This window comes from Arachis ipaensis, chromosome B8 (genome assembly GCF_059453495.1).
Source record: "Arachis ipaensis isolate K30076 ecotype BB chromosome B8, ASM5945349v1, whole genome shotgun sequence".
NCBI lineage: Eukaryota > Viridiplantae > Streptophyta > Magnoliopsida > Fabales > Fabaceae > Arachis > Arachis ipaensis.
Window position 1 is genome coordinate 65,427,618 of NC_142443.1, and position 12,740 is coordinate 65,440,357.

Genomic DNA, 12,740 nt, shown 5'->3' on the forward strand with positions numbered 1-12,740 from the left:
TTCTTCAAATTCAAAGGATTCTTCACCAAGAAGATTGGATGCATGATCTTCATCACCAAGGGAACTCAATTCTTGCTTCATTTTCTCCAAGTCTTCATATAGAATATGCCTTGGAGGTTGTGCACATTCCGCCTCAACATCAAATTTACTCTTCTTGGAGGGATTTTCTTTGATTTTAGCTTCCCATGGAAGTTCCGCATCTCCTAAGTCTTCAACCACTTCTTCCTCTTCTTCAATGGTCATAGGTTCCTCCAATTGTTCTAACACAAAGTAGCCTTCCTCCTTTTCCACCGGAGTTTCCAATCTCTCCTTCATGCTATGCTCTTCTTGAGCCATGGGAGTTCCTTGAGTGTCCAAAAGTTGGGATGCTAACCGGTTTACCACCGCATCCAAGGCGGTCATGAATTGTTGCACATCCCTTGTCATCTCCTCATGTCCTTGAAGAAGAACACCAAGGGTTCCATCCATTAGAGGTTGGAGTGGATAAGAAGGTTCATTGTCTTGGAGAAAGGGTTCATTATAGGAAGGTGGTTCTTCTTGGTGAGGTGGTGGTGTGTATTGAAGTGGTTCTTGGGAGTAGTAATCTTGGAATTGTAGTTCCATGTATGGCTCATATGGTTCAAAAGGAGGTTGGTATGGTGGGTAAGGATCATGGTCATATGGAGGTGTTTGTTGAAAATAGGCTTGTGAGTGTGGTTGAGGGTCATTTTGAGGATATGACTCATAGGCATATAGTGGTGGTTCTTGGAAATCACAAGGAGATCCACCATAGCCATTTGATTGATATGCATCAAAGAATGGCTCTTCTTCATAGTGCATTGGTGGAGGTTGTTGCCATGAAGATTGATCATATGTATATGGCTCCACCCACCTTTGGTCATCCCATCCTTGATGCACATCTTCATTGAAGTTCCCATTTCCTACAACATAGTTGTAATCACACTCATAGCCAAAGTGAGAATTCATAGTAAAAGTAAAAATAAGAAACAAAAGCTAACAAGAAATAATGAAACAAAGTCCTAGAACAAGCAAAACTAACAAGCAATCCAAAAATCAAGCTATTCACAATATTCACATATATACAATAACCAATAACATAACACCATTGCAATTCCCCGGCAACGGCGCCATTTTGATGAATGGATTTTTTGATGGTTTAGAATTTCACAAATGAATTCTCATTGCAAGTATAGTTCCTAAACCAAACAATAATCCTTTCATACAAAAGATTGTTTGTCACAAGTAACAAACCCCTAAATTCTATAAACCGAAGTATTCAAACCTCGGGTCGTTCTCCCTAGGAATTGTAATGAAGTGTTTTGTTATTGGTTGTGAGTTATTTTTGGGGTTTTAATAAGAAACATGAAAGATAAATGGCAAGAAAGTAAACTAAGGCCTAAAAAGGTCTTGGCAAGGGTTGGTGGTCAAGGATCTCTATCCTAATCACTAACCACAATATGAGAATTGGCAAGGATTAATCTCATTAAATCATCCTCTAACTAGTAGTAAAGGAAAGTCAAATGAGCTATATCAATCCTAGTCCATAAGTCCTAACTCTCCACTAATTCAATTAGTGAGAACTAGAGTCAATGGATCCCAATCATCAATTACTTGGACATTAGTAACTCAAGAGTTCCTAAGTTACCTTTCCAAGCCAAGAACATAAAACTCTACTCTAAAATCCAACCAAGCATTTCATCAAACACTTGGAAGGCACAAAAGGAAAACATAGTAAATCAATCACAAGAATTAATTCTAACTACAATCAAATATAAAGAATTAACAACAACAATTAAAGGAAACAAGATCTACATGAATTACCTCTTATTGAATTGAAAGAAAATGGAATGAACAATAGTAGGTCTACAACAAAACATAAGAACAACATAAAGGAAATTGCAATGTAACAACAAAGAATTGAAAGGTAGAAGTAGAAGAAAGCAAAGATTAAAACCTAGATCTAAGATTATTGAACTAAACCTAATCCTAATTCTAGAGAGAAGTGAGAGCTTCTCTCTCTAGAAACTAACTCTCACTACTAAACTAAGCTAAAACTAAACTAATGGTAACTAACATCTAAAGTATGAAAAGTATGAAAGTATCAAAAGTATATTCATTCCCCCTTCAATCCTTGGCTTAAATAGCATCAGAAATGAGTTGGATTGGGCCCACAAGGCTTTAGAATTCGCTGGCCACGTTTTGCTTTAAGTGAACTAGGTGGCAGCAACGGCGTGTGCGCGTACTTTGCGCGTGCGCGCCACCATACGTGTAGCAACTATGGCAAATCTTATATCGTTTCGAAGCCCCGGATGTTAGCTTTCCAACCCAACTGGAATCGCATCATTTGGACCTCTGTAGCTCAAGTTATGGCCGATTAAGTGCGAAGAGGTCGGCTTGACAGCTTTCCGGTTCTTCCATTTCTTCATGAGTTCTCCAACTTTTCATGCTTTCTTTCTTCATTCCCTTGATCCAATCTTTGCCTCCTAAACCTTAAATCACTTGACAAACATATCAAGGCATCTAATAGAATCAAGGTGAATTAAATTTAGCTATTTTGAGTCCTAAAAAGCATGTTTTCACATTCAAGCACAATTAAAGGAGAATATACAAAACCATGCTATTTCTTGAATAAATATGGGTAGAAGGTGATAAAATCCCCAAAAATCAATACAAAACAAACCGTCAAATTGGGGTTTGTCAACGGGAGTAACTGATTTTCTTTCTCCTCCTCATTCAGCGGATTCCTCGCATAGTTAGCAGATGGGGGGGTGTAGAGGTCTTGGAGCGCTTCCTTTTTTTGGAAGCAGTGGCTATAGCTTTTCCTTTATCCGACATCCTGAAAACATAGATAATATAACATAAGCCTATAGCCAAGTAGATACAAAGCGCTCAAAGCAAAGCATATTCATGAAGTGAATAAAGGAAGAAGGTTTCTTGGAATGCAAGTAACAGAATACAAAATTCAAATCGAACTTCAAACCAAGAATGTAAACCATGTCTTGCACACTATTCATTAATTGAGTTCAGAAAGCACCATATCCAAAAGAATGACATAAAGAGTTAGGTGGAAAACCAAAAGGAGTTAGTTGGTTGAACGAGTTAGACTTAGAAAGCAGTTTGAAAATTAGTGATATGGTAATTACTATCTCAATTTGAAATGAGTGAACAAAACAATGCTGTAAGCACGTTCACAATCATGAATTGCAACAAGTCATTGATGATGAAATATGATATTGCTAGAAAGCAACTAATATGAAACAAAATATCAATCAATGTGAAGGATCACTAGTAATGTATAACTTCCCGAGAACTACAAGCAATGGTCAATCGAAAAGCTTATTCAACCATGCAATGCATAGAAGCAAATCAATCATGAAAAACAAGCAAGAATATGGAAACATGACCAAAGAACTTGTTCCTGAGGAGTTTTCAAAAACCATGTAGGCAACAGAGCACTAATTGAACAGAATTCATCAACTAGGGCTGTTACATTCATCAAATAAGTTCAATATAAAAACTGTGGTTAATGAAAATCCGGCAGCATTTCAGCAGCAAATTGGCTAATCCCCAAAATTAAACGGTCGAAGCAGGCTCCATATGAATTCAACAACAATGAAGAACACAAAACCATATGTGAGTTCATGTAGAGGCAGCAGACAGTCAATGGTTTAATAATAAAACAATTCAAACAGCACAAAGGGTATAAGCAATTGCTGCAATCAACAATTCCTTTACCAATTCATCACAAATGAGCAGCATTAACAGAATACATGAACACAGGGCAATGCAGCAGAACAGAGCAGTTTCATATAGCAACAGAAAATCAAACAATACCTAAATCCACTACTCGGCCCAGATTCGCTAACCACTTAAATCAAACTAAACTAACTAACTAATCTAATTCTAACTACACTAACGGAATTAAAAAAAAGCAGCAAAACAAGGTTCAACAGAGGAGAGGAGGAACCTAGGTGCAGAGATTGAACCGAGGAAAAGGAGGAAAGAAAAATGAAGTGAGGCGGTGAGAGGAAGAACTGGCCGGAGCAGCGCGGCTGTTGGGTTGCACCGGCGGCGATGGTGGCTTGTGGCGGTTGGCACGGAGGCAGAGAGGGGGTCAGAGGAGTAAGGGAGAAGAGGAAAAGAGAGGGGTGATGAAGAGAGAAGGGCGAGGCAGTGATGGCGGCGATGGCGATGACGGCAACGGAGTGCTCGCCGGAGGACAGCCGGTCAGGAGAAGAGGAAGGTGAAGAATGGTGGGAGAGGGAGAATGGAACGTTAGGGGAAGAGAGAGTTGTGGTGCGCGAATGCGCTAGGGCTCGCGTCTCTGGGGTAAGTGAGAATTCGAATCCACGCGCGCGCGCACTGTACGCGTTCGCGTGGGTGGAGGGAATGGAAGAACGGCGCGGAAGCGCCATGCACGCAGGCGCGTATGTGAAGGAATCGGGATGGGCGCGGGCGCGCAAGGCGCGCATCGACGCGGATGTGCTAGGCTGGAGGCTTAAAAGAGGCCCAGAGTTGGCACAACTCTCGGGTCCTTTGGCCTTGGTGATGCTAATACGCATCGACGCGCACGCGCACTGTGCGCGTTCGCGTGAGCTGCTTAATCTTATTGGATGGGTGCGGAGGCGTGAAATACGCCAACGCGTGGACAGCGAAACAGAGAGGGGTGCAGACGTGTACAGTGTGCGTTCGCGTGAGTTAAGTTGAGCTGGGGGCTTAAAGTTGGCCCAGATCCAGCGCAACTCTCTGGATATTGGCCCAGAAGTTCTAGCAGCGGATCGATGCGTACGCGGCAGGTGCGCGTACGCGTGTGTTTCCTTATAGCTGTATGGACGCGCACGCACGTAGTGCGCGTCAGCGTGGAAGGAATTGGGCTTGAGGCACAACGCCGGCCTAAGAGAAGCCCAACTCTCTGGAAAATGGGTGATGATGCGTCCGCTCAGGGACGCGTGCGAGCACGGTGTGCGCGCGCGTCCTCCCCCCTTCTTCTTTTTTTTTTTTTCAAGCAGAAAAATTATGCTTAGGTACTCCCTAGACTGCTCACAACTCTTTATTCAATCAACCATCATACAATTCACAAAAATGCAATTTGATATTATTCATCTACTACTAAACACAACATACACGTGACTAGGCTAACAATTAAGTTGTACAAACAAATTATGTGAAACATCTACCTACAATGGTAACTCAAATCACTTATTAGGAAAATTTAAAAGAGAATGGAAAGAGTTTATCATGGTGGGGTGTCTCCCACCTAGCACTTTTAGTTTAAGTCCTTAAGTTGGACATTTTGAGAAGCCTATTATCATGGTGGCTTGTGTTTGTACTCGTCCTTGAATCTCCAAGGATCTTTGCTTCTCAATTGGTTGACAGAATTTCCAACCATTTTCGTCAAGCTTGGGCACAGTTCTACCCAAGATATGAGTCCCCATAGTTGGTCTTCACATAGCGAACCGGGATCCCATATCTTATCTTCGCACCTGTCTTTGATTTGGTCTTCATACTCTCTCTTTCCGGGTGGTTGACATATAGAATTCTCTTTAACATACCAAGCCTTCCGTCGAGACCCTTGCAATGTGGTATTCTTCCAATCATCGTTCCTATGCCTTGAAACCTTGACCTTAATGAGCCTAATTCCTAACTTGCAACCACTACACAATTCTCTTTTTCCTTTAAGTCCACAAAGAGCTCTAAGTTGTCCATTATTTTCAATCAAACCATATTCAAGTGGGAAATTAAAGCTTAGAGATAGAGATTTTACCCACTTAAATGTTGTATTGGATGGTAACTTGGGAAGGGAGACTTCCCCACACTTAGACAATGCAAGGTCTACTTCCTTGTGCTCTTCTTTGTGTATTTCCACCTCTTTGCGAGCTTCCTTGATTTCAACCTTTCCCCTTATATCACATAGCTTGGTGTTGTCTTCAAGAACTTTGATTTCTTACCTAATGGGAGGTGGTTCAATTTTGGATAGAAATTCATTGATGAATAAATCCATTTCTTGGTCAACCTTTTCATATTCTTCAATTTCGATATACACCATGCCAACGTTTTCCTCTTGGTAGCTCTCTTTCTCATTGCTCACCAAGGGTATGGGAGGTTGTGCACACTCTTCTATAATTTTAACTCCATGTCCAATGGAAGAGGATTCCATTGTAGAGAGGAATTCATCCATGATTGAATCCATCTCTTGATAAACTTCTTCCAAGTCTCCAACGACGGTGTGCCTTAGAGGTTGTGCACCCTCTTCAACTTCAATATCAAGCTCCTTGGAAGAGTGCTCCATGGTGCTACATTCCCTTGGACTTTTAACATCTCCTAAATCTTCAACCACCTCTTCCTTTTCTTCAATGATCATAGGCTCCTCCAATTGTTCCAACACAAAATTTGACTCCTCCTTCTCCACCAAATTTTCCAATTTCTCCTTCATGCTTTGCTCTTCTTTTGACTTTTCACATGTGGTCATGGAAGTACCTTGAGTATTCAAGCATTGATGGGCTAAAGTGTGCACCACCTTAGTCAAATTGGTCACAAACTCAAGTGTATCCCGCTTCATGGCTTCTTGTCCTTGGAGTAACAAAGTGAGAGGATCGTCTATTGGGGCTTGGGGTGAATAGGAAGGTTCATTATTTTGGAGAGAGGATTCATAGTAGGAAGGTGGTTCTTCTTGGTAAGGGTATGGAGATGGTGAGGGTTGAGGTGGTTCATGGTAGTAATCTTGATAGGGTTGTGGTGGTTCTAAAGGTTCTTGCTCATAATGATCACAAGGATGTGGTATGGGTGATTGGTTATATGATGGATATGGGTCACATAAAGGTACTTGGTAGAAAGGGGCTTGTGAGTATGGTTGAGCATCATGTTGAGGATAAGATTCATAGGCATATGGTGGTGGTTGATTGTCATAAAAGGAGTCACCATAGCCATTGAATTGACATGCATTAGGATGAGAATTATACCTATAAGTGTCCGGAGGTTGTTGCCAATAGGAGTGATCAATTCCTTGAGGCTCCTCCCATCTTTGTTGGTTCCATCCATAATGAGTGTCATCGTTGAAGTTCATAGTTCCTACAACACAATTAGAACCAAACTCATAGCCAAGATGAGAATTCATAGCGGAAAAGCAAAATAGAACTAACAAAAACTAGCAAATAAAGAAAAAAAAACAAGATATTCACACTATTCACATATATACAATAACCAATAACACAACACCATTGCACATCCCCGGCAACGGCGCCATTTTGATGATTGAATTTTTGTGTGGTTTAGAATTTCACAAATGAAATCTCGTTGAAGTATAGTCTCTAAACCAACAATAATCCTTTCATGCAAAAATTTGTTTGTCACAAGTACAAACCCCTAAAATCTATAAACCGAAGTATTTAAACCTCGGGTCGTTCTCCCTAGGAATTACAATAAAGTGTCTTGTTATTGGTTATGAGTTATTTTGGGGTTTTGGATAAGAAGCATGAAAAGTAATTGGCAATGAAAATAAACTAACTACTATAAAAGCTCTTGGCAAGATATGAGAACTAGAAATCCTATCCTAGTTATCCTTCTCAATTGTGATGAGAATTGTTCATTGCTCCCACTTAGTTAACCTCTAAACATGGAGGAAAGTCAAGTGGATGAATCAATTTGATTCCTCAAGTCCTAATTAACTCCTAAAGGAGAGACTAGCTTTAGAGGCATTCAAATCAATTAGCAATCTCTAATTATCAATCAACAAAGGAATTAGATAACTCAAGAGTCACTAATCACTCTACCTAGGCCAAGAGGAACAAAATCTATACAAAAATCCAACCAAGCATTTAATCAAACACTTGGAAGGCACAAAAGAAAAGTATAGTCAATCACAACAAGAATGAATTCTAACTACAATTGAATGTAAAGAATTAACAACAACAATCAAGGAAATCACAATTATCATGAATTACCTCAAATTGCATTATTAAAAGGGAATAAAAGAAACAACAATCTATCCAAAACAAAGTGAAGAATTACAAGAACTAAAGTACATAACTAGGGAGAGGAAGAGGAGAAGATTAAGAATTGGCAAAGGAGAATTGAATTAAGGCATGAATTAAACATAGATCTAAGAAGAGATATTAACCTAAACCTAATCCTAATCCTAGAGAGAAGTGAGAGCTTCTCTCTCTAAAACTACTTTAAACTAAAGCTATCACTAACTTCCAATCTAATTGTTATGTCTCCCCTTTAGGCCTTGATCCTTTTATTCCTTTCTATCAGCAATTGGCGCCAAATATGGGTTCAGAAACCCCTCAAAATTGCCAGGCACGTGTTGCCTTAATGAAGTCAGTTGCATACATCCATGCGTGCGCGCACGGTACGCGTGCGCGTCCCTGGCTGAGTCCGCAATGTGCGCGCGAGCGCCTTGTGCGCATGCGCGTGCTTGGCCGTAATCAATTCTTTGGCTTTTTGTGCTTCTCTCCACTTGCATGCTTCCTTCCTTGCTTCCTTTGATCCATGCCTGGCCTATTTCAATCCTGGAATTACTAGCAAACACATCAAGGCACCTTATGGAATCAAGGAGAAATCAAAATTCATCAAAATAAGGCCGAAAAAGCATGTTTTTACACTTAAGCACAAATACGGGAGAGATAACAAAACCATGCTAATTCATAGGTTAAATGCGAGAACAGGTCATCAAAATACTCTAAATTCAATACAAGATAAACCCTAAAAATAGGGTTTATCAGTCATATAAGCAAAAGTGAAGGTTTTCCTCAAGCTAATCGCGTCCTATAACATCAAGGAAGCAAAATCTCCCCACCACTTTAATAAATTTCAAAAATAGAAAGGGATAGAGCAACTGTAGTGATATAGTAGCTTACCTATGAAATTGTTTTGATGAATTCGTAGAGCTTGACGCGGTGGATGCGTGGCCGCAAACGGTGCAGCGATCAGAGCTCGGAGCGAGAAGTTATGTGAGATTGAAGTGGGAGTTAGGTTATGGAGCTCTTTCTCCCCTTTGCTTGCATGCTCCATGGGTTCCTCTTTGAGGAAGAAGAAGAATGAGCTGATTCTCATAAATTTAAGGGAGTTGGTTGGGCCTTGGGCCCAATATGGGCCCGGTTCGTCCGACTCGGCCTAATTTTGGACCAAACACTTTAAAATTAGTGTCAAAATTCTTATTTTAATTAGCTCTATAACATTAAACTATCAAAATTCATTTTCTAATTACTTTGATTAATGATTAATTTATCGGTTAGTTATTTACTAATTACTCGGAGTTTACAAGTTTAACCTAAATCTACCCTAATTTTAGAGAGAAGAGGGAGCTTCTCTCTCTAGAAAACTACCCTAAGACTTGTTGCTAAATTTCACTAATTGCTCCCCCCTTCTTCCTTCTTGATTTCAGCCTCAAATAACTTCAGAAATGAGTTGGATTGGGCTTGGATGAGCTCAGAAATCGCCCCCAGCATATTCACTTTAATGAGGTCACGTGACCAACGTCACGCGTTGATAGCACGGAAACTTGTCTCTCAACAATTTTCCTTCGGCAAGTATACCGAATTGTCGTCAAGTAAAAACTCACAATAGAGTGAGGTCGAATCCCACAGGGATTGATTGGTCAAGCAACTTTTAATTAGAGGAATGTTCTAGTTGAGCGAAGCAGAATTTGGTTTGAGAGTTGCACGAAATTAAATGGCAAAAAAGTAAATAGCAGAAAATGTAAATGCTGGAAGTAAAGAGCTGAAAGTAAATGACGGAAAGTAAATTGCAGAATTGTAAATGGAAATGGGGAAGATGCTCATGAAAGTAAATTACAGAAATTAAAGAGAATGGGTAAGATCAGAAATGGGGATTCATTGGGCTTTAGAGATGTTGCATTCTCCGGATCAAGTTCATTTTCATCTCTTCCTCAATCAATGCATTCATTGATCTCCTCAGCAATCTTAAGTGATCGAATTCCAATTCCTTGGCAATTCAATCTCTCAAATCTTGATCAATAGCCAATTTCTTGGTCAATTGCTCATGAGAAGAGATGAAGTATGGTCACTGATTATACCACATGCATTCCCAAATCAAGTGTTGGTAGGATTATAGTCACCATACCCAACCAAACCCAATTTGGTCCAACATGAAAAAGCATTTCTAGCATGATCTCTTCATCCTCTTCCAAGGTTCAGAAAAGATCCAAGTATGAATAGCTTCTTTTCCAAGATAACTACCCAATTGGATGAAGACTGAAAGCTTTCTAGTAAAATCAAGAGAAAAGATAGAAGAAGAGTAATGAAAACTAGTATTGATCCATTAAATTACAACAGAGCTCCCTAACCTAATGAAAGGGGTTTAGTTGTTCATAGCTCTGGAAATGGAAAACAAACATGGAAATTACATTATGAAAAGTAAACTAGAAGTGCAGAGAAAGTAAAATATTATAGAGAATAGTTCTCAAAATTCCTCACTCCCCGAAGCTGCTTTCTAATTCAAAACTACCCCTATATATATTACTCTTCTGATCTTCTAGTTGATTCTTCAAGTCTTGGATATGGGCCTTTGGATCTTGAGTTTGAAGCAGTTATCTTCCGCAGTGGGCTTAGCTTTACTTGCAGAGAGAAAGTGTGAAGTAGGCAGGGTCTTTAGCTTAGGACGTTAGTGGCGTTATCGTTAAGTGAGAGTGTGGGTTCGAGAACGTTAGTGACAATCACCTTTTTCACTAACGTTCCTCACCCAGGGATGATCCACGTTAACTTCAACGTTAGTGGCATCAACGTGACCACTAACGTTGCCTTTTGATCCTTCACACACGTTATTGGGACTCACCTTTTCCAATAACGTTGAGAGTCCTCCCTCCCCCCTACGTTAGAGTTCACGTTAACTTAGTTAACGTGGCTCTTAACGTAGGCTTGCTAATTCTTCGAGAACGTTAGTGACACTTACCTTTGTCACTAACGTTCCAAGGTGCCCCTACTTCCCACGTTAGAGTCCACGTTAACTAAGTTAACGTGGCTTCTAACGTGGTAATGATAGCCATCTCCAACGTTAGTGACAAAGGTGAGTGTCACTAACGTTGGCTCATCATCCTATCCTCAACGTTAGCTTCCACGTTAACTAAGTTAACGTGGGAGTTAACGTGGCTCATAGTGGCTCATTGTGGCTCATTCCAACGTTAGTGACAAAGGTAAGTGTCACTAACGTTGGCGATCACTTGCTTTCTCTACCTTAGCTTCCACGTTAACTAAGTTAACGTGGCAACTAACGTGGCTCATTGTAGCTTGGCCAACGTTAGTGACAAAGGTGAGTGTCACTAACGTTGGCTTCTCTTTTGCTTCCCAACGTTAGAGTCTACGTTAACTGAGTTAACGTGGCTCTTAACGTGGCCACTTATGAGCTTGGTCCAACGTTAGTGACAAAGGTGAATGTCACTAACGTTGGCCTTATTCCTTTCTTCCACGTTAGAGTTCACGTTAACTTAGTTAACGTGACTCTTTAATGTGGGCTATGATAGCTTTCGAGGACGTTATTGGCGATTACTTTTCTCATTAACGTTGCAAGCTAGCTCCCATTCCACGTTGGTGGTCACGTTAGTTAGACTAATGTGGTTGCTAACGTGGCTCTTTCTTGCTTCCTTTGTCCTGAAATCAAGCAATAAAGTGCATCAAAGTTCTAATCCACATCATGAGACATGCATCATCCAATTTGTCATCTAAATCATGCAAAATTCTCATGAAATCATGTAAAGTGCTCAATGTATGCTTAAATCAAGATGTAAGTGAAATTCTACCAAAAACTTGCTTATTTCCTAAGAAAATGCATGAAACTACCCTAAAACAGTAAAGAAAAGGTCAGTGAAACTGGCCAAAATGCCCTGGCATCACAACACCAAACTTAAAGCTTGCTTGTCCCTAAGCAAGTACTGGAACAAGAGAATGATGAATGAAATGCCAAGAGAAATGAGTCATTATTGTGGAAGTCATGTCCTTGGTTTTATGGTGGTTTCATGCATAGCAACTTAGGTTCATTCCTTCACTGACTTTCAGACCTTTATCATGTCCTGAAATACTCACTTAATTGTACCCTATGAGACTCTTATTCATTGATCCTTTTATTGTTTTCTGGGCTTATTTGTGTTCTTAGGCTAAGTGCTCTGTGAGGGGGGCGACTCTTTAAGATAAGCTTTCAGCCAGCACTCCCGAACCAGTTGGTTCAAGGTGCTAGGTGTTAAGACACCCCTAAGGACTTACTCCCTCAAGTCTCTTTCCCCCATACATACACACCACAGGCACATGGTTTGTTTATTTTCTTTCTTGAGACCTTGGTGTCCAGCACCTCTTTGGGTTACTAAATGTTCTGTAGCAAGGTTGCTCTTGATAGTGGACTTTCAGCTGATAATCCCGGGTTAGTTAACCCAAGTTACCAAGTAATGAAGCACTCCTACGAACTTATTCATCCAAGCAGATCCTTGGTACAGGAGCACTACAGACACATCTCTCAAGTTTCAAACCCTTGGTGCCTAGCCTTATTCTTTATTAACTTTTCTTTCTTTTTCAACTCTTATTGTTCTTTTCCCTTTTTTTCTTATTAGGATCTTGTTATTTAGCTAGTCTCATGGAGTGTATTTCAAGCATATGATTCAGGACAGATAGTTGTCTTCCCACCCTTGTTGGTGAACCAGCTTAGCTAACTTATGATCACATCACACACTAAGGAACTTACTCCACAATATAAACTCCACTCTAGTCTTTGATAACACACATTCTCTTTTTATT